The sequence below is a fragment of the Micromys minutus genome (genome assembly GCF_963924665.1).
Source record: "Micromys minutus genome assembly, chromosome: 1".
In the NCBI taxonomy this organism is placed as follows: Eukaryota; Metazoa; Chordata; class Mammalia; order Rodentia; family Muridae; genus Micromys; species Micromys minutus.
The window spans coordinates 140,282,375-140,305,893 of NC_137969.1; positions in this window are offsets into that span (position 1 = coordinate 140,282,375).

Here is a 23,519-nt window from a genome sequence, read left to right on the forward strand (position 1 = left end):
GTAAAAGAAAAATTTCCTACCCTTAAGAATGAGATGATCATGAGCATAAAAGAAGACTACAGAACTCCAAATAGGTTGGACCAGAAAAGAAATTCCTCCCGACACATAATAGTCAAAACACCAAGTGCCCAAAGCAAAGAAAGAATACTAAAAACAGTAAGGGAAAAAGGTCATGCAATATATAAAGGCAGACCAATCAGAATCACACCAGACTTCTCAACAGAGACGATGAAAGCTAGAAGAGCCTGGAAACACATCATGAAGACCCTAAGAGAGCACAAGTGCCAGCCCAAGCTGCTATACCCTGAAAAACTATCAATCACCATAGGTGGAGAGACTAAGATATTCCAAGACAAAACTAAATTTACACAATATATGACCATAAACCCAGCACTACAATGAATTATAAGTGGAAAACCCAATACAATGAGGGGAACTACATCCTAGTAAAATCAAGAAAACTCCTAAGCAAGAAAACCAAAAGCAGTAAGACACATAGGCACAATAAACCTACAAAAGCAATAATAGCAGGAAATAGCAACCACTATTCCTTGATATCTGTTAATATAAATGGACTCAATTACACAATAAAAATATATAGGCTATCAGACTGGATACATAAACAAAACACAGCATTTTGCTGCATACAGGAAACTCATCTCAGAGACAAAGACAGACACTATCTCAGAGTAAAAGTTTGAGAAGAAAACTTCCAAGCAAAAAGCCCCATGAAGCAAGCTGGAGCGGCCATTCTAATATCGAAGAAAGTAATTTTCAACCAAAAGTTATAAAAAAAGATAAGGAAGGAAAGTTTTTACACATTAGAGGGGAAATCTGTCAGGAGGAACTCTCAAGCCTTAACATATATGCTCCAAATACAAAAGTACCATATTCATAAAAGGAACCCTACTAAAGCTCAAAAAAATACATTTTACCCCATACAGTAATAGTGGGACACGTTAATACCCCACTCTCACCAATGTACATATCATGGAATCAGAAACTGAACAAGGACACAGTAAAACTAACAGAGACTAGGAAGCAACTGGAATTAATAGATATCTACAGAACATATCATCCTAAAACTAAAGAATACACATTCTTCCCAGCACCTCACAGCACCTTCTTGAAAACTGACCACATAATTGGTCACAAAACGAGCTTCAATCTATATAAGGAGATGGAAATCCTCCCATGCATCCCTTCAGATCACCATGGCCTAAGGTTGGACTTTAATAACAACAAAGACTACAAAAAGCCAATTTTACATGGAAACTAAACAGTGCTCTACTAAATGATAACAGGGTCAAAGAAGAAATATAGAAAGAAATTAAGGATTTTCTAGAATTCAATGAAACTGAAAACACGACATACCCAAATCAATGGGATGCAATGAAAGCCGTACTGAGAGGAAAACTTTTAGCTCTGAGTGCTTCCAAAAAGAAACTGGAGAGAGAATACACTAGCAACCTGACAGCACAGTTGAAAGCTCTAGAACAAAAGGAAGCAGATACACCCAAGAGATGAAGATGGCAAGAAATAATCAAACTTAGGACAGAAATAGACCAAATAGAAACAAAAAGAATCATTCAAAGAATTAACAAAACCAATATCTGGTTCTTTGAGAAAATTAACAAGATTGATAAACCCTTAGCCAGATTAACTGCTGGGCAAAGAGAGAGTATACAAATTAACAAAATCAGAAAGGAAAGTGGAGACGTAACTACAGGAACTGAGGAAATTCAAAAAATCATCAGATCCTACTACAAAACCTATACTCAACAAGGTTGGAAAATCTGGAGGAAATGGATGAATTCCTAGACAGATAACAGATAATAAAGTTAAAGGAGGACCAGGTAAGTCATCTAAATAATCCCATAACACCTAAAGAAAATAGAAGCAGTCATCAAAAGCCTCCCAACAAAAACCAGCCAAGGTCCAGATGGGTTCAGTGCTGAATTTTATCGAACATTTATTGACAACCTAACACCAATACTCTCCAAACTATTCCACAAAATAGAATCAGATGGAACTCCACCTAACTCATTTTTTGAGGCTACAATAACCCTCGTTCCTAAAGCACACAAAGACCCTACAAGGAAAGAGAACTTCAGACCAATCTCACTTATGAACATTGATGCAAAAATATTCAACAAAATTGTTGCAAACCGAATTCAAGAACACATCAAAACTATCATTCACCATGATCAAGTAGGCTTCATCCCTGGGATGTAGGGATGGTTTAATATAGGTAAATTTATCAATGTAATCCACCATATAAACAAACTTATAGAAAAAACCACATGGTCATCTGACTAGATGCTGAGAAAGCATTTGACAAAATTCAACACCCCTTCATGTTAAAAGTCTTGCATAGAACTGGAATCCAAGGCTCATACCAAAACGTAATAAAAGCAATATACAGCAAACGAACAGCCAACATCAAACTTAAAGGTGGGAAACTTGAAGCAATCCCACTTAAATCAGGGACTTGACAAGGCTATTCACTCTCCCCCTATCTATTCAACACAGTACTGGAAATCCTGGCCTGAGCAATTAGACAGCAAAATGAAATCAAAAGGATACAAATTGGAAAGCATGAAGTAAAAACATCACTATTTGTAGATGACATGATAGTGTACTTATGAGACCCCACAAATTCCACCAGAGAACTTCTACAGCTGATAAACAAGTTCAGCAAAGTGGCTGGATATAAAATTAACTCAAACAAATCAGTAGTCTTCCTATACTCAAAGGACAAACATGTGGAGAAAGAAATTAGGGAAAAGATACCCTTCACAATAGTCATAAAAAATATGAAATACCTTGGTGTGACTACTAACTAAGCAAGTGAAGAACCTGTATGACAAGAACTTCAAATCTCTAAAGAAGGATATCCAGGAAGATTTCAGAAAAGGGAAAGATCTCCCATGTTCATGGATTGGAAGGATCTACATTTTAAAAATGGCCATCTTACCAAATCAATCTACAGATTCAATGCAACCCCCATCAAAGTACCAACACAATTCTTCATTGAGTTGGAAAGAGCAATGTGCAATTTCATCTGGAATAACAAAAGTCCTAGAATAGAGATATCCATCCTCAACAATAAGAAAACATCTGTGGAAATCACTATTCCTGACCTCATGCTATATTACAAGGCAATTGTGTTAAAAACTGCATGGTACTGGTACAGAAATAGGCACGTAGATCAATGGAATAGAATAGATGATCCAGAAATGAGCCCTCACATATATGGTCACTTGATTTTTGACAAAGGAGCTGTAAACATTCAATGGAAAAAGGACAGCCTATTCAATAAATGGTGTTGGTCCAAGTGACACTCAGCATGCAGAAGAATGAAAATAGACCCTTTCTTATCTCCTTGTACAAATCTCAAGTGCAATTGGATCAAAGATCTCCAAATTAAACCAGGTACACTGAAACTATTAGATGAGAAAGTAGGGAAAACCTTAGAACACATAGGCACAGGAGACAATTTCCTGAACAGAAAACAAGTGGCTCGTGCTCTAAGGTCAAAGATTGATAAATTGGACTTAATGGGATTGCAAAGTTTCTGTAAGGCTAAGGACACTGTCAAGAAAACAAAACAGCAGCCAACAGAGTGGGAAAAGATTTTTTACCCACATCAGGTAGAGGCCTAATATCCAAGGTATACAAGGAACTCAAAAAGCTAGACACCAGAGAATCAAACAACCCTATTAAAAAATGGGGTACAGAGCTAAACAAAATTTCTCAATTGAGGAATATTGAATGGCTTAGAAACATCTAAGGAAGTGCTTGACTTTCTTAGCCACCAGGGAAATGCAAATCAAAACAACCCTGAGATTCCACCTCACACCAGTCAGATTGGTCAATATCCAAAACTCAGATGACAGCAGATACAAAAATTGTGGTACATTTACTACTACTCAGCTATCAGAAAGAATGACTCAACCAAATTCTTAAGAAAATGGATGCATCTAGAGAATATTATCCTGAGTGAGTTAACCCAGTCAGAAAAGATCAGACATAAAATGCAGTCACTAATAATGGGATACTAATCCCAGAAAGCTCTGAACAACCCAGTAACAACTCACAGACTGTGTGAAGTTCAAGAAAAGAAAAAAAAAAAAAAAAAGTAAAGTAAAAACCATTATGCTCAATCCTTACACACCAAGAAAACTTTGACTAATTCTGTGTTATATCCAGTTTTACATGTACTTTATACTCATTGTAACTAATTAGACTTTAGTGCACACTGTCCAACCTTTGGGAAAAAAAGCATTTTTATGCAAAAATGTTTAAAATTTGTACATTCATCTTTGTTTTTTAAAATAAAGTTGTTCAAAAAAAAAAAAAAAAAAAAAAAAAAAAAGACTTGACAAGTGGGACCCCATGATATTGCAATGCTTCAGTAAGGCTAAGGACACTGTTATGAAGAGAAAAAGGCAACCAATAGATTGGGAAAGGATTCTTTATTTACCATTTGTACATCTGATAGAGGACTAGTATCCAATATATACAAAGAACTCAGGAAGCTAGACTATAGATACTCAAATAATCCTATATGAGTACAGAGCTAAACAAGAATTCTCAGCTGAGGAATATTCAATGGCTAAAATGCCCCTAAAGAAATGCTCAACATCATTAGTCATCAGGAAAATGCAAATCAAAACAACCCAAATTTCACTTTATACCAGTTAGAATGGCTATGATAAAAAACAAAAACAAACAAACAAAAAAAAAAAAAAACAAAAAAAAACAAAAAAACTCGGGTGACAGCAGATGCTGGTGAGGATGTGGAAAAAGAGGAACACTCCATCACTGTTGGTGGGGTTGTAACCTGGAAATCAGTTTGGCAGTTCTTCAGAAAATTAGACATAATACTACCTGAAAACCCAGCTATTTTACTCCTGGGCATACACCCGAAGATGCTCCAACATATGACAAGCATACATGCTCCACTATGTTCATAGCAGCCTTACTTATAATAGCCAGAACCTGGAAATAATCCAGATGCCCATCAACAGATGAATGGATACAGAAAGTATGGTACATTTACACAATGGAGTATTACTCAGCTATTAGAAACAATGACTTCATGGAAGGCAAATGGATGGAACTAGAGACTATCATCCTGACTGAGGTAACCCAGCCACAAAAGAACACACATGGTATGCACTCACTGATAAGTGGGTACTAGCCCCAGAAAGCTCTGAATATCCAATACCCAAAAAAGAATTCACAAACATTACGAGGCTCAAAAAGAAGGAAAGCCAAAATGGGGATACCCCAGTCCTTCTTAGAAAAGAGAACAAAACTCTCACGGAAGGAAATGCAAGGTCAAATAGAGGAATGGGGATTGAAGAAAAGATCACTCAGAAGCCACCTCACCTTGGGGTCTATCATATACGCAGCCACCAAATCCAAGTACTATAACTTATCCCAAGAAGTACTTACTGGCAGGAACCAGACAGAGATGCTTCCTCAGGGACTATGCTAGGGTCATACAGATACAGCTGAGCATGCTTGCAGCTAACCATCAGTCTGAACTCAGGGACCCCATTGAGGTTTCTAAAGAAAGGACAGGATGTAAGGAGCTGAAAGGGTTGCAACCTCATGGGAAGAACAACAATATCAACCAACCAAACGCTCCAAAACTCCCATGGATTTTGTACACACTTTGAGAGACCTATTGCTCCAGTTGCATATGTAGCTGAAGATGGCGGTGTCTGGCATCAATGTGAGAAGAGGCTTTTGTTCTAGGCGGGGCATGTTTTCTCAATATAGGGGAATGCCAAGGTGGAGAGGATGATCAGGAGGGAATGCACTTTTGTGAAGGTAAATTGAGGGGGACAGGAATGGGAGTGGGGTGGGGTAAAGGGAGGGTCAGCCATACTTAGGGGGGTTGTAAATATTTATGATATTTATAAATATCTTTGCATATGTAAATTTCTGTCCATGTTTGTTATTTTGAAACCTAACTGTACTGGGACTCAGCTACATTTAGGTAGATTTTATTATGACTTTCCTTATTTTCTATTTGTTTTTGGACATTCTGAGGTGAGAAAAGAATATTTTTTTCTTTTTATTGGATATTTTCTTTACTTACATTTCAAATGTTATTCTCTTTCCCAGTTTCTCCTCATGGATCTCCCTATCCCATCCCCTCTCCCCCTGGCTCTCTGAGAGTGTTCTTCCACCCTCCTACTCATCTACTCCCTCTAACCTCCCTGCTCTGGCATTCCTCTACACTGGGGCATTAAGCCTTTACAGAACCAAGGGTCTTTCCTCCTGTTGATGCCCGATGTCTGATAATGCTGGGAGAATCCACCTCTGTATTTTCCTCTCAGGAGACATGTATATCAGACTCCTGTCAGCATCAGATTTCTTATTTTTTAAAAAATTTATTTTCATGAGTACACTGTAGCTGTCTTCATACACACTAAAAGAGGGCACAAAATCCCATTGCAGATGGTTGTGAGCCACCATATGATTGTTGAGAGCTGAACTTAGGACCTCTAGAAGAGCAGTCAGTGCTCTTAACTGCTGAGCCATCTTTTGAACCCACATGCAGATTTCCTACCTTGTGTTTTTATTGACTAGGTACACTATTAATTAAGTTAATTAAAGAATAATTAATTATATTTAAAATTTGGCTCAGATCAAACATATTTTAACAACAAAAGTACATTTAAATATGTGTACTAGGAAGGGCATTACCCAAGAATAAAACAATAAAAGATAAAAGACATAACTTTACCTTTCTAATCTTTTGTACTTCATCAGTGTTTTTACTGCACTGGTGAAAACTGACTCTTGAGTCTCACTAAGGAAGAAAACTGGAATTTCGACATTCCCAGTGTCTCTGAGTACCAGTGTATTCACTTGTCACCTCCAGGGTTGTTGTGCCAGGTGTTTCTTACTACAGGTCACAGTATCTGGGGTTTGTGAACTCAGGAAATAATAACTGTGGGTGGACTGTATTTCTCTAACAAAATCTGATGTGGAGTAAGAAGTAATCAAAAACAAGGAACAAGTTGAAGCACCCAAAAAGCCTGAACGTTAAAAACCAAAGGTTAGTTATAGCAGAGTATCATTCGGAACTATTTTGTTGCTTTTTTTTTTTTTTTTTTTTTTTTGATCAGTAGTGTTTGGTTTTACCTTAGATCTCTGGGTTGTCTAGTCTCTGGTTCATGGTTCTCTGAGTAGTGTCTGATGTAGGTCTATAATTGTGGAGTGGACCTTAGGTCAAATCATTCCTGGGCTACTCCCACAATTCTTTGTGCTACTGTCACCTTAGCATATGGTGCAGGTAGGGCAGACTGTGGGTCAAATCTTTTGTGGTTAGGTTGGTATCCATGTTTTTTTTTTTTTTTCAGTAGCCTACAGACTATCTTCCCTCAACAAAGAGATGGGAACTTAGAGGAGAGGGCTGCAGTGCCTTAGCCAGTCATCATCAGAGAGGCTTCCCCCAAGCAGCAGATGGAACTGAGGCAGAGATGTTCTGTGTGTGTGTGTGTGTGTGTGTGTGTGTGTGTGTGTGTGTGTGTGTGTGTGTGTGTAAAACAGCTGTTCACTTAGTGCTTTTATGGAATTTCTGACTGTGAGAACAAGTGGGTCTCTGTCTCTAGTGCCTGCTCTTGGGATCTGTTCCTCCTCTTTTGTTTCTGTGTCCAACTGCCATAGGATAGTTTTTGCTTCATCTTATTTTTGTTGTTGTTGTGTTTGCTTGTTCTTCCTCTAATGAGAGAGAGAGAGGGGAGGGAGAGAAAGAAAGTGGATCCTGAGGAGAGAGGACATGGGGAGGTTCTGAGAGGAGTAGAGGGAGAGGAAACTATAATCAGGATATATTGTATGAGAAGAAAGTCTGTTTTCTATAAAAGAAGAACAGAGAGAATAAAGTAAAATTACAAAAAAACAAAAGAAAAGAAAACCAAAAACAACAGTCAGGAGACAGTGCATGCTTTGGTTTGGATGAGTCTTGTCTCCCATGACAATGACTCTGAGCCAACTCTGCCTTTAGTTCCCTGAAAACATCTTAAACTGGGAGACTGTGAAGCACCAGGAGACATATGACTCAAGGAACAAAGGGTGGGGAGCCTAAATCACCTTAATCTTTTAAGAGATGATTACATAAGAATTGATTGTTCCACCCTGTAGAAAGAGCTGAGGAAGTCTCTGCTGGGTAACTCAGAGATAAATCTCTGCACGCTGCTGATGATAAAGATTAAGGCAATTCCAGTTGAACTGTAAGCTTTGTAAATGTACAGAAAGTTTTGTAATGTTTGCAAACATTTGTTTGAATTTTGACATATAATGTAGTTGAAGTTGCTAAGGAAATAGTTTACTTTTTATTCAGAATTTTAAACAGCAAGACTTTGCATTAAAACAAAAACAAATTCTTTGTTGTAATATGGTTACCCAGTTCTCTCTTCTCTCTTCAGCGGCCTCTTTTATAGTCTTGTTTTGAAAGCCTCGGTCATACATACACTACCCATGTGGGCGGCTGACTCCCGCAATGGTCTCATGAACTCTCTAATGGAGTTCATTCTGAATATAGGAAAAGTGTGGCTAAGAATGTAAATCCCTTTTGATCAAGAATGATAAAGCAGAAAGTGGAAACCAGGAAGGTTTTAATGAAAGAACAAACACTTCTTAAGGTATATGTGCTAAATTACAATACACTTCAGAGGGCAGAAAAAGTGCTGGGTTTATTGTCTCCCTTGATCTCACATTGGGGAAAAGCAAGGTTCATATAATCTACTGACTGTCTTCTCAAATGTCTAGAATTTTGCCTTACACATGGTATGTATGCATTTTATTACACAGGAAGTATGAGATCAATAAACATATTGATTTAATTTGATTTTGAAAATATATCTTAATATATTTATATAGGAATTAACTTCTGACATTGGTACTTAGATATGCCTGAAATTTAGCTATGGATCAATAGAAATTTGATAATAAAGTCATATTATGTACAATACTTGAAGACCTTAGTGGTAACATAGCTGTTAGATTAGATATACATAATATTGTGAATACTGAACCTTTTGAGAATTCTATGTCCATTTTAAAAGTCAGTTATGATGTTAACAATGGTTTGAGTCTCAGCCCTTTCCTGATATGGAGTCATTTCAAATGATCTCACCCGTGCTATAGTTTTAACAAGCAACCAGTAGAATATTCTTCAGACAGCTTCTTAAGTCTCTGTGTATTCTGTATCATTGCTTACAGTTGATCAATGAATAGCTCATAGATGTTCTACAACCACCCAAATAAACAGCTTACAGTCCTTGACCCCAGCACACACTATTTCTCATGTTCATGAGCATTACGTACATCAGGCACCAAGGAGTTAGCTCACTTCTAATTCTGCTTCCTAAGTCTTTTCCTTTAGTATCTCTCTCTTAACTATGATTTGAAAATTGCTTCATTAATGATACTTTAGAAACCTTTTAGCTGGTTGCCTTGACTCAATAACTAACCAAGTTAATTCAACTTGCATAGCTTAATTCAAAAGATTTGGTGGAAGTCTATAATGTTCTAGTGATTGTTTTAGCTCCTAGGGGCCCAGTAAATAAAACCAAATAATCATACCAGTGGTTATGAATTGAACAATATTGTTTCCTTAAATTTCTTAGTTGAAATCTTGACCTTCAAGCAGACGTGGCATTGTGTGATAGTTAATCAGGTGGTTAGGTTATAAGGAGAGTAAACGCCCTCGTGGGACTGATGTCCTGATACAAGAGACTACATGGATTTCTCATGTGTGTATTACGGTTATGGGCGTCCATAACTAAAGTAACAGGTCCAACAAACACAAGTTACTGCCATTGACGCAGACCTCCCAGCCTCCAGACTGTGAGAAATAAACCTCTGTTGTTTCTAAGTTTCCTATCATATATGCCACGTTTATATCAGCCTTTGTGGAACAAGATCCAGCCTTAGTGATGGGAGCAAAAGTGACAGATATGATAGAGGTAAACTGGGAGAACAGAGGATGACGTCAGAAGTGGGAAATGGGTCTGGATGAGGTGCTGCATAGTTAAGAGTGGCCAGGAAAGACCTTCCTTCCCAAAGCGGCATTGGAATGAACGGGAGAAACGCAGTGAAGTAAACATGATGGCAGAGAGAATGGGAAGCCCTGATCCAGGGTACTCACTGGTGCATTGGAGAAACAGCCTGGAGGGAGGATTAGTGAGACTAATGATCATGTGATCTGTGAGGCTGAGTGAAGGGGGAAGACAGTATAATAGAAGAAAGAAATTCACTGCAACTGGCAGCGGAAGTCAGGGCAGAGACAGTCATCTGGGGCTGGGCATGTAAATGTCTTTGTTTGAGTGAGGCAAATATTGGAGATTTGCGGCACGGGAAGAGCATCAGATCGTTCCTTTAGTGGGCTCTTTCTGTTGCTGTTATAGGAATGGTAGGTCTGAGATGGAGTGGGAGAGAGTGCGGGAGGTTATCCAGCATTCAAGGTGAAAGATGATGTCTAAGATAAGACATGGCCAGGGACTGCTCAGAGTCCGGGCGTCTTTTAAATTTTGAGTGTAGAGAATTTGGGGCTGACATTTTCTGAAAAGTCGAGTTTAATTGAATATAGAATTTTTATTTCTTGCTAATAAACTCCTGGAAATGCTTCTAGAGATTTAAAGCAAGCAAACAAACAACAACAACAAAACAGAAAAAAATCTCCCTTTTTATATGGAATCTGCCTGTCTTTAGGATAGTATTTAAACTTTTCATGTGACATTTATGATCCATGATGATCACCCTTGCCATTTCATCTTCTGAGCTGTTCTGACCTGCTTGATTTGACTTAGCCAGACTCAGTATCTGTGCATGACACCTTCCTGTAGTTCTATAAACATTCTATATACATTATATATGTGTATATCTGTATTTACATTTCAAGTGTTATCCCCTTCCCCCCACTTCCATTTGCCCTCCCCCTCTACTTGCTTTCATGAAGGTGCTCCCTCTCCCAACCACCCTCATCCACCTCAGTACAATGGCATTCCCCTACATTGGGAACCTTCACTCCACCAAAGGCCTCTCCTCCCATTGATACCAGACAATGCCATCCTCTGCTACATATGCACCTGGAGCCATGGGTCTCTCATGTGTGCTCACTGGTTGGTGTTTTAGTCCCTGGGAGTTGTGTAGGGTTTTGTATATTGATAATGTTGTTCTTCCCATGGGGTTGCAAACCCTTTCAGATCCTTCAGTTCTTTCTCTAGCTCCTTCATTTGGGGTCCTGTGTTAAGACAGATGGTTAACTGTATCTGTATGACTCTGGCAGAGCCTCTGAGGAGCCTCTGAGGAAGCATCCATATCTGGCTTCTGCCAGTAAGAACTTCTTGGCATCAGTACTACTGCTTGGGTTTGGTGACACCCTTTTGAAAGAAATATTTGTGCCTAGTTACATTATTTTATCCTTAAAATAGTTCATGCAGCATACTTCTTCACTGGGTGGTTTCTTCTCCCCCACTGCTTCCTGATCTCATAAAGCTTGCTACGTTTTTTCTCACTGTTTTTATAAGTTCATATGTCAAACACGAGTATTTGTACATGTTTCCACTTACAGGTTACTTGCTTGTGAAAGGCATCACTGAATCTTCTTAGTCTGCATATAATGAGCAGTAGAAGACCATAGAATTTACATAGGCATTATTAATGGAAAAATCAACACACGACTCTACAAAGATTTTAAAAGTACTTTTTACAATAGTTTGGAGATACTTTTAAAAATTGAAGTGTGTTTACTGGCTGGAGCCTGAAGGAGCTAGAGAAAGGACTGAAGAAGCTGAAAGGGTTGCAACCCCATGGGAAGAACAAAAGTATCAACCAACCAAACCCACCACAGCTTCCAGACTAAAGCACACACCAATGTGCACACATGGAGAGACCCATGGCTCCAGTTGCATATGTAGCTGAAGATACCAGTATCTGGCATCAATGGGAGGAGAGGTCTATGGTCCAGTGAAGTCTCATTTTTCCAGTGTAGGGGAATGCCAAGGTGCTTAGGTGGGAGAGAGCACACTTTCATGGAAGCAAGGGGAAAGAGAGGGAAATGGAATTGGGAGAAAGGGATAATGTTTGAAATGTAAATATAAAGACTATCCAATAAAACAAACCAACAAGAACAACAACCTGTGAACTCAAAGACCAGAGAGACCTGATCCTTGCCCTCACTCCCGATCTGGATACAGACCTTCGGCCTCTAAGGGTAACATTTCTGCTGAGAGAGGCAGTTTAGTGAAGGGAATAGGCTGGCACTTAACACTGTTATATTACATAATGGGTATGTTAGAATCTGTGTTGAGAGACCCAAAGGCCAAGGATAGCCTCTATACATTCGAATTTGAGTTGAGAGGTATGGGGTCAAAGGGTAGTCTTCATAATTTGGGTTTGGCCAAGGTAAAAAAAGAGTTTAGATTGAGGGGGAAAAATTAAAGTGCGCATTGTGATCCCAGTTTTGAATGCTGATGTATACAAATATAAATCACAGGGAAATCTCTGCCAGCTATCAAACGCTTGCCAGGAACCTGTGCTGTCTCAGGCTTCCCTACCTCATCTCGCTTAATCCTCATAAAAATACGTGCTTTATGGCCAAGGAAACAGCGTTGAGGGATTAAGTTACTCAGCCAGGGGGTGACAGAGCTGTCATCCAAATCCAGGTTTGGCAAGTTCAAGTTTGCCAAAGTCCACATCAGCTGGGAGGAGAATGCCTGCTAATTCCATGTTGTGGTTAACACTCATCCCACTTGCTACCTCTGTCGTTGACATTAAAAAATGGAAACTCCAGACGTAATTCGAAGGCCCTCATGTATAGAATGTGCAGATAAAGTGTGTTTATTTTACATGTTGGAGTTATGAAGAACATAAAAACTATGCCCAAAAGATGACATTTTATTTCAGCTTCAACCCCCAGCAGATTGTTGCCACAAGGTAGGCAATAGGAACGATCCACTAAAGCCAGTTTTTATTTATTTATGCTTTATGTTAAGGAATGCTTTGTTTAAACTAAGCCCCATTTGGAACCTTAATATGTTAAAACAGATCAAAATAGAAAATCTTTTTAAAAAATCTTTTGTGGAAATGGGGTCTTCGTTTCTTGCTTTATCTGCTGAACTCTTTCTTCTTCCTTTTTTTTTATTATGTTTTGTTTTGTTTCTCTTAATAACCTTAAGTACACATAGAATACCCCATAAAGAGAAGACAGCATTCCTTGCCATTGTGTAACTTGAGCCATGAGTCATAACTTAGTCCAGAGTCATGGCTTGTTGAATGTATTTGCTTCATAGAGAATTCTCAGTTCATATGAAAGAGACGAATTCTATACTTGAATGAAAAAATCAGTATCACTCTGTTAAAAATCTCTTATTTTCTCTTAATGATTTGTATCCTCATTTCTTCTGATCTTGAATTGCTTTTACATACATTTATTTTTTTCTTGATGCCAACCACTCTGTACTTTGATATCTGTAGCTGTGCAGTATGAAGTGTATACAAGTTATGTGGCTTTGCAGTGGATGACACAGGGGCTACATGCCCCCTGCTAAGCTTTCTGCCTCAGAGGGAAGCCACATGCAACCTAAAGGACACATCTCTAAAGAATTTGCCTTTTTCTGGTTCTTGTGCTCAGTTATAACAGTATGTGTGTGTTAAAAACTTAGGCAGCTATGAATTAATATTGAAAAACAGAAAACCACAATCCTATTTTATACATGAGACTAAAATTTTGGTGATGTGTGATTCAGAGCAAGTGATGGCTTACCAGTCAAAATGAATGAACTATGGATGCTGGCTTCAATTTTTTACTAGCCAGTGCTAGCTGTTAATATAATAACTCATGGTGATAAATAAAAATAAACTAAATGTTCATGCTCCGTGCTTAGGTATGTGGTTTTTTTAAACAGTGGGTTAAAGGACCACACCTACTTTATTAAGCCATCAGTCAGTAAGAGATTAGCTCATGTACTTAGGGTATGGTATAATGAGCCTACCGTCAAAGGCTTAATTTTTAGATAGGTTTTTTTATTTCCCCTATTCGTTCTTAGCTATGGTCTGAACAGTTACTGTTATTTGCTTTTTCAAATACATGATACTTTTGTAGTAACTCCCTTTCTCTACTACAAAGAAATGGGGAAAGGAAGAGAAAAAGAAAGGAAAGAAATGTGGAGCTGAGTGAGCTGGAAACAAAGCTATATCACCCATGGTCCACGTTGATCACTCAACTGATGATGTCATGTTGGATACAACATGTTTTCTTACTTTATTTTGCATATTTTAATTCATTCTAACTTTTTAATAATACAATTGCTGATGTAATCATGTTTATCAGATATCTAGAAAAGCTCTATATAGTTGTCTGAAAATGTTTTTCCCTAGAGAGTCACTATTCAGGATTTTTTGATGTATCCTCATATTTCCTCATAGTCCTGAAGTAATTTTGCTTCTGATTCACCCCTCTGGACATCCTGGCTTTGAAAAGCTCACCGAAGTTAACTGGACAATGAACTAGGCAGAAATCGTGTCAAAGAAGGAAAGAAAGTCCAAAGCTCCACTTCCTGGAAAGAACTCATAGTTCAATTTTTCTCTGAGCAAAGAAAAGCAGAAACTTTCACACGTAGGTGAGGAAAGGCAGCCACAAAGCTGACCTGTACTGGAACTCCGTGTGGGGAGAACCAGGCTGTGTGGCTTCCATGCAGATGTGTCATCTACTGTCCTATAGCAGTGACAATTGAAAACACAGTGTTGCAACTAGCATTTAGAACAATCCTTCATTGTCACAGTCAGCCACGGCACTTCCCTTCCCATGGCCGGTTGTCACTGCCTTCCCAGGCTTTCTTCTCTTCAGTATAGCATATTGGCTATTTAAGACAGTTTCCCCTTTATCACATTGCCAACAACCCTTCATTGCAGGTGTCATCAAGCAAATCCACGGTGTCTATGTAGTTTGCTGGAGAATAAGTTCAAAAAATGTTCCTTAGCCAACTTTTATGACTTCTTGGTCCCAAATGTGGATATTATTTGTCTGTTTATTTCTTTGTTCTCAGCAGCAGACAGAGAAGGAGGGGCAACCTTATGTTGCAAGCACTGCTGAATGACTTTTTTTTTAATAATAAAAAAGAATTCTTGTATTTGGTGAAGAAACAGGTTCGCCAATTTCTTCATTCATTTCCATTCTAGCAGATAGGAGAGGTCATAGATTGTTTGGTGATATCTAAGTCAACCTCAAATATCTCTCCATCTAACTGTGCAATTTAATTTAAGGCATGTTGTTCTGTTTCAAAACTGTTAGCCCAAGAGTGATGGGTGCAAGGTGGCACCCACTCAAGAAGAAAAAGATAAGGTTACTAGCTTTGGTCTCTTAATATTCAACCTGTTCAAGAAGTGTTCACAAAAAGATGTTGGCTAGGAGCAAAATTTTGTTCTGATATTGAAAAGATGATAAAGAAATGCCAGGTATGCTGAAGAAAATCTTTACTTGAGATTTAAAAAAATGATGTGAGTATGTACCTGTGCAGGTCAGAAGAGAGCATCCGCCATGTAACTTCTGGGATCTGAACCTGGGTGGGTGGGTCCTATGCAAGAGCAATAAGTTCTCTTAACCGATGAGCCATTCATCTAGCTGTGATGCCATGGTTTTTAAAAAGAATGACATAGAGATGAATTGCCATTGCGGCCTACCATTGTAGCTTATCATGCTGTCACATTGATCTGCCCCACTTTTGGTGTTAATAAACTTGAAGACAAGGCATCCCTTAGTTGGGAAAGGCGTATTCAAAGAAGCGTAACCATTCATCCTTTTAAATTCAGAGTTCTGATACGGTTTTTTAAACTATAATATGTGAAATGAAAACATGCTGATGCTTGTTTGTGACCTTTGTTACTTATGATATTTTAGATTAAGGAGGGATAAATGTCACAACCCTATTCACTGGAAATGGTGGAAATCATAAAGCCAACACATGTTTTGGGGTCCCCACAAAGTTGAGCTGAATGCTACTATTGCTGACATTCTGTCTCTCACTTTGAGATTTTGGTCTTTGCATATCGCATTCTTGGGGGTTTTCTGCATTATGATTCATTTTGTGTTTTTCTGAGAAAATCATGTCTGAGTCTTTTTAGGAAAGTCATAAACATCATTCCTTCTGCTTTCAGTGAAATAATTTTATCTAGCCCTATTTGGAGGTTTTTTATGGTTTGAATACTGTGATAAGCACAAAGCTAGATGATTAAATTAAATTAAATTAAATTAGTAGATGAAGCTATGACTCTAAGAATTTTCCTAAGGTATCCTCTGCCCCTAAGCAAACAGTAGGATTGGTACAGGTCAGAGATAATTGACAAACTCTGACTAGCCAGGAGAGTTTGTAACAGATTTGAGACTTACTTTTACAATATGCTTAGAGCTTTCTGAAAATGTAGTTTAAAGATAGGGATCTATACAAGGCATACCTCTGGAAGAGTAGACACAGTAAACAAGACTTATTGACTAAAATAACCCTTTCCTACTTTATATAGATACTGAAAGATAGTAAAAGAAACTAGTTACTAGTATTTGGCGTTCATAAAAGACCAGTTGATATATTTGTTGTTTATCTGGAGTGCTTTAAAACCTTAAATTCTGCCAGTCCATAAGCAGGCTGTCATATAGTAAAATGTGTGTTTGCTTTTGTGGAGACATTCTTTAGATTGTTAGAAGGCCAATATTAAAAATAAAATCTGTTCTTTTTGTATTTTTTGGTTTTAACTGGACTTGTAATCCTGGGCATGTGATGAAAAGTCAAACACATGTCCAGGAACAAAATGATATCATCTGTACTTCTTGTATAATCATGTCTGTCCTTGTTCCATGAAACCTGTTTAAACAAAGAAGCAGCCTGATAGGTAGTCAGTCAGAGCTGAAGGTTCCCCTGACCACCATGCCTCCCTGGACAACTCCCTATCTTCTCCCAGAACTACACTCTCAATGGCTGTGTCTGACCCCTGGCAGATCTCCCTCTCTCTCTCTCTCTCTCTCTCTCTCTCTCTCTCTCTCTCTTATCCATGCATCCATCCGTCTATTATGTATGTATACATCTATCAAACATCTATTAATCATCTATCAATCAATCTATCAATCTATCAGTCTATCAATTTATCCATCTATCTATCTATCTATCTATCTATCTATCTATCTATCTATCTATCTATCATCCATCCATCCATCCATCTATGATGTATTAAGTATGCATGTATCTCTCTAACATCTATGTCATCTGTCTGTATGGTCTGTCTGTCTGTCTATAAATGTTGTGGGTTTTGCCTCACATAGGAAGTGGTTCATCTGGGAGGATGTTGTGAACTACTGAAGAATACTGGTGGGCACAGCTCTGTGAGAATGGCCACCTTGCCTCCACTCAGTGTGTGGCATCACAGTTTATAACAGAGTTGCTCTTCTGTTTATACACTGAAGGCATCTCAAAACTACTTGACATTTCTGTAAGGAGTCTGTTAATGACTTTAAAGTATTTTTCTTATGGCTATATTGCAAAATATATTTGTTTTTCTGAGAGGGCTATCTTTGATGGTACTGTAGATCTGCACAAAAGGTAGGGCCCATGTCCGTTAAGTGATTCTGTGACGCCTATTCTGCATGCATACGGACACTGCCAACAGAAACACTTCTGGAATTTTATGTTGTTGGTATTTCATGTACGCTAACTAGAAGTTATTTTTTGCATGTGTATGTGAATGTGTTATATGCACATGTGTGTTTGTGTCCACACATGTGAGAGTGAGAATGAGTTGGATATGTACATGTGCATATGTTTGGAAAGTTAAATGAATCTGTGTGAGTTTCTCCATTATTCTATAGACATAAAGAGTCAGGGTCTTTCAAGGGATCTGAAATTCCTTCTCAGTCTGGCTAGTCAGCTTGTCTTCAGTATCCTCTGTCTCTGCTTCCTATGGAAAAATTACTGTCAGTTCCTGTGCCAGGCAGGCTTTTACATGGGCCCTGGAATCAGATGTCTGAAGCTGACACTTGTTTGGCAAAGAGTAACCAGGGCCCCTTCCAGCTCCAGTTATTATAAGTGCTTAAAGTGATGGAACCAATTACCTCATTGTCTCTATTGTTAAAGGTCATGTCCCGGTGTTTGGAAAGTGCTGACACAGCTGTCTTATATTGTAACTGATTAGTTAGCTGGAGGGAGCAAAGTGTATACTCCAGAGGGCACTGTTGTGCAATGTTAGATTCTGTTTCTGAATTCTAAAAATGTTTAGGCATTGAACACCACCTAAGTCCATTGAGTCTCAAAGCAAGAGGCAAGAGATAACTACTTGGCTGAATATTTGTTCCATGCCTGTTTGCAAAGATAGCCCAAATTATCTATATTTACATCTACATAGAAATCTATATCTCTATATCTAGATCTATAAATATATATAAATATCTAGATCTGTATCTAAATATATATAGAGAGAGATATAAAATTCATACACACATATGTATGTATTATATCGGATTTAGTGGTTTTATTTTTTGCTTATATTTATTTTCAAAAGGATGTCTTTTCACCTTTATTTTTTCAGTTATTTAAAATTTTTGAATATTCATGATGGCATGTGCTAGTTAGTTATCAAAATGCCACTCTTGGAAATGAAAATATTGAATACTTGGGTGTCTTTTGGAATAAAACTGCTTTGATCTGATTTTGGTGAGACTTGCATATAAAGAATTGCACTAAATACCATTGAATTCCACAGGTTTCTTTTAATAATTGTTGACATTATCATCCTAAAATTTTCAAGGTTCTTGCAAGTAATTGACAATTTAGGTGGGCTTAAAATGCCTCAGAAACTCATTTAATCCAGCACTCAATGCAGTTGGCAGGCAACAAATCTAAGAGAGGATATTAAATGGGGTGGGGGTATTGTTTATGGTAAGCAATTTGTCACACATAATAGTAAAAGCATCAGAGATGTGGAATGATTATCTCCTTACAGAATAAAAATCTCTTAACTCTGGAATAATGTTCCTCCCACGGACTTGCGTTTTCTTTTACTGGGTGGAGAAATAAATAGCTCATCAGAGATTGCGCACAAGCCCAGCAAGCCCTCCAGAGGTGTGATGTGTATTTTCACCACCCGTCACGTCAGAGTGGAGAAAAGCTCGGGAGACTGAAAGCCTCACAATCATATTCAGGCTGCTGAAACCAAAGAAGCTACTGTCTTGTGAATAATTTTCAGCTTAATTTCTTCTTTCCTAAGCCTGAACTGAAGAGACAGGATTGTTGTCTCTCCAGCTTACTTGAGCACATAAACACTTATGCCTCAAGTATCTAGCATTTTAAAAGTGCACAGTTCCTGGAGCTCAGGAAATAGTTCCTTCGACTTGTCCAAAGCAGGAGAGAAAAGACATGTTAAAGGACATGTTTATTCATATTAAAATACACAAGAAAGCTTTTTGTTATGCACCTCTGTTTCCATATTGAAACCTCTAAGCTATGTTAAAGCTTTATAAAACAGTCATTTCCTATGGCTCTTTTTTAAAGGTAATGCACAAATGAATTATTTGCCAAAATGAACATTTTAAGTTGTTTTGCTCTGGGTGCAAGACTTCATTTCCAAAGAGCTTCTAAAGTATGTATAACCATTATATCATTTTACAGCAGGTGTTTTAGAAACCATTAGGCTACAGAAGTTCAAAGATAAAATAAAGAGATTTGTTAACACACACTAGGTCTTTTAAAAGTCACAATTAGGCAAGTTTCTTCATTAGATATTCAATGGTGCCATTTACCCCATTAAAATATAGTAATCCTAATATGGAGCTAAGTATAATTTAATTTTATAAAAAAAGAATGGAAGAGAAATTAGTGGGGGTCTATGTTCAGGTCACAATGATGAGATATTTATTGTTTTCTTTGTTACTATCTCTACAAAATATGTCCCCAAGTGATGAGGAATTGGTACTCTCCAAATACTCTCTTGAATCTAGAGGGTAGTTATATTGTTTAAAATGTGTGCATTCTCCAGAGATTAATTGGATTTTTAAATATAGACCTCAATATGAAGATTTAACAATTACCAAGAGGATAATCTTATTAAATTTGAATAGAAGAAGTAGAAGGCACATGAATTTCTTTTACCAAGAGGATAATCTTATTAAATTTGAATAGAAGAAGTAGAAGGCACATGAATTTCTTTTAACTGCTGGGGTCAGGAGTGGTAAGACTGAGGAAGGTGGTTTAGGAGGAATACAGAAGAAACAGATCATTAAATGTGTAAGTTCTAGCTGTAAAAAATATGGATAAAGAGCTTGAAGCACAAAAGATATTTCAAAATATATGGAGTAAAGCAAGTCAAGGAAGATATACAAATGTATTGAGGGCCTTTCTTTCAGAACAGCTGACCAGTGGTTACCACATGCATCCTAATGGGGGAACTGAGATTGGGCCCTGTTTGTATTCAGCATGGTTAGTTTTGTTTTAATTACTCTCTTGTAAATGGCGATTCTTCTCATGGACAAAGCTACATGGAAGCTTTTAGTGAATCATGGACCACGCCCTAAGATTAGCTATTTCAGATGCTTTTAAGTAATATTTACTTTAATTAATATTTTTTTTTGTTTTTGGCTTTGAGTGTCATATTTTTTTTAAATTGAACAACTTTATTTTAAAAAACAAAGATAAATGTACAGATTTGAAGCATTTTTGCATAAAAGTATATGAATACATTTTTGTCAGTACTTGATTTTTTTAAAAGGTTTGATAGTATGCATTAAAATCTTACTAATTACAATGGGCATAAAGTACACGTAAAACAAGATGTAACCTGGAAATAGTCAAAGTTTTCTTGGTGTGTAAAGATTAAGCATAATGGTTTTTCGTTTTCTTTCTTTTTTTTTTTATTTTTGGCCTTTTTTTCTTGAACTTTATATAGTCTGTGAGTTGTTTCTGCGGTGTTCAGAGCTTTCTGGGGTTAGTATCCAATAATCAGTGACTGCATATTATGTCTATTCTTTTGTGACTGGGTTACCTCACTCAGGATGATATTCTCTAGATGCATTCATTTACCTAGGAATTTCATAAAGTCATTGTTTCTGATAGCAGAGTGGTACTCCATTGTGTAAATATACCACAATTTTTGTATCCACTCATCTACTGAAGGACATCTGGGCTCTTTCCAGCTTCTGGCTATTATAAATAGGGCTGCTATGAACATTGTGGTGCATGTGTCTTTGTTGCATGTTGGAGCGTCTCTGGGGTATATGCCCAGAAGTGGAATAACTGGGTTTTTAGGTAGTACTGTGTCCAATTTTATGAGGAATCACCAGACTGATTTCCAGAGTGGTTGTACCAGTTTACAACCCCACCAACAGTGGAGAAGTGTTCCTCTTTCTCAGCATCCTCGCCAGCATCTGCTGTCATCTGAATTTTTGACCTTACCCATTTTGGTTGGTATGAGGTGGAATCTCAGGGTTGTTTTCATTTGCATTTCCCTGATGACTAAGGATATTGAGCACTTCCTTGGATGCTTCTTAGCCATTCGATATTCCGCAATTGAGAACTTTTTGTTTAGCTCTGTACCCCATTTTTAATAGAGTTGTTTGATTCCCTGGTGTCTAACTTCTTGAGTTCTTTGTATACCTTGGATATTAGGCCTCTGTCAGATGTGGGGTTGGTAAAGATCTTTTCCCAATCTGTTGGCTGCCGTTTTGTTTTGTTTTGTTTTGTTTTGTTTTTGACAGTGTCCTTAGCCTTACGGAAGCTTTGCAATCTCATTAAGCCCCATTTGTTAATCTTTGACCTTAGAGCTTGAGCCATTGGTGTTCTGTTCAGGAAATTTTCTCCTGTGCCTATGTGTTCTAAGGTTTTTCCTACTTTCTCTTCTAATAGTTTCAGTGTACCTGGTTTAATGTGGAGATCTTTGATCCACTTGCACTTGAGCTTTATTTTTCAAAGACAAGTCTTGTATGGTTTTTAGAATCAAAGCAAAGAGCAGAGCTGCTTTGTATCATTTTCCCAGGATGCTTCAGGTGATAACAAATGAATTGCATGGTCTACAAAACAAAAGTTCCACAGTCATTGTCATAGGTCCCCTTTTCCACAGCCTATGAGATATGCCACATGTTATGTGCTTATGACCCGGGAAGCAGTTTCCACATAGGAACTGGGGGGTTGCTATGGTCAGTACATCTGCTTGGCACTGGAAAATCCTTTCTCTAGACCTCTTTTCTCTTCTTTGTCATTTGTTGAGCGCCACACATCTTTCTCTCATTCTCCCTTTTCATTGAAGGGACCTCCTCAGTTCCATGACCTTCCCATCAAGGAGATGCTCCCACCTGTCATACAGACTCCCCAATTTCATCAGCACTGTATTCCTGACAGGAGTATTTAATAGGAATGAAGAGGAGGAATCTGCTAAAACATGTTTTATTCAAAAATGCTGTAATGTTGTATGGTGGTTAAATATGGAAAACAGGTGTGTCTGTTCACGTGCCAACTACCTGTCCACCCTTCTTTTCAATTGCCTTGCTCTAGACTGTAAGCTCAGTGAGAGACAGAAAGAGGCAGGAGCTACATTATACTCAACAGCCTAGGCTGAGCCTATACTAACTGCATTTTTATCCCCTTTTTAATCTGCTCTGTGAACCCAGGGAGTCACCTAACTCTCAGTTTCCATATCTGCTGATTACAGGCAACAAGGCTTAACTTCAAGTTGTATAAGAATAAATGAGTTAACATTTTGTTAAAGCAACTATGATGGATAACGTTTAGTTCTTGGTAGGCCCTGTACTAGGGTTTGGTATATTAAAACAAAAATAAAAATGTTCAACACCAAACCAAACCAAATCAAAACAAAACGAAACCTGAGTCTGGACAGGCTGTGATGGATGTAAAACCTAGTCCAGTCTGGGCTTCTGCCTTACCTTCTAACACTGAGGGAAGCCAGGCATCAAAGGAATTCTTAGTTTCTTAAACAGTGTATCCTGTAGTCTATTGCCTCTGGTTTTATGTAAAGATGTATATGAAACACCATTCAATGCCTCATAACTTTAATTACCACACAAGTAATATAAAAGATACAATGTGACAACTATGGATTTTAAAATCACACACTCCTTATTGACTACTAGAAAGTGATAAAATCTTCCTGAACTGTTTTTGTCTTTGTGCAAAAAAAAAAAAAAAAAAAAAAAAAAAAAGAGGATACATAATTAGAAGTTGTGAGGATTAAATGAAGTACTATCAGTAAATTAATTTTTTTTCTGTGTAAATACTAGTTTTAGTTGAAAATATTATAATTTGACATGCAATAAAACATAATATTTAAAATATTTAACTGACAAAAAAATTAAAATTCAATTGACTAGCAGAGTACTTTTTAAATTTTAAAAATATTTATTCATTTATTTATTATGTGTACAACATTCTGCCTATATGTATCCCTGCAGGCAGGAAGAGAACACCAAACCCATTGTAGATGGTTGTGAGGCACCACGTGGTTGC